The sequence below is a fragment of the Globicephala melas genome, chromosome X, assembly GCF_963455315.2.
Source record: "Globicephala melas chromosome X, mGloMel1.2, whole genome shotgun sequence".
Taxonomy (NCBI): Eukaryota; Metazoa; Chordata; class Mammalia; order Artiodactyla; family Delphinidae; genus Globicephala; species Globicephala melas.
In genome coordinates this window covers 82,986,516-82,987,062 of record NC_083335.1, presented here as the reverse complement: position 1 = coordinate 82,987,062, position 547 = coordinate 82,986,516, and positions in this window count along the sequence as shown.

Genomic DNA, 547 nt, shown 5'->3' with positions numbered 1-547 from the left:
CATAAAACAGAAGGTAATCCTGCCATTTGCAACAACATAGATGGAACTTGAGTTCGTTATGCTACGTAAAATAAGTTAGACAGAGAAAGACCAATAATGAATGACCTCATTCATATGTGGGATCTAACAACAAAAACAGACACAACTGAACTCATGGAAAGAGAGAACAGATTGGTGGTTGCCAGAGGTGGGGAGTGAGGAGTGGGGGAAGTGAGTGAAGGTGGTCAAAATGTACAAACTTCTAGTTATAAGATAAATAAGTCCTGGGGCTGAAATTACAGCATGGTGACTATAGTTAGCAATATTGTACTGTGTATTTGAATGTTCCTAAGAGATTAGATGTTAAAAGTCCTCATCACAAGACTTTGATATCACTTTGATAAACACAAGTATTTATTTCTAGGCTCTGCATACTATTCCATTGGTCTACATGTCTGTCTTTATGCCAGTACTATACTGTTTTAATTTCTGTAGGCTTGTTGTAAGTTTTGAAATTGGCAAATGTGAGACCTCCAACTTTGTCCTTGTTTTTCAAGACTGTTTTGGC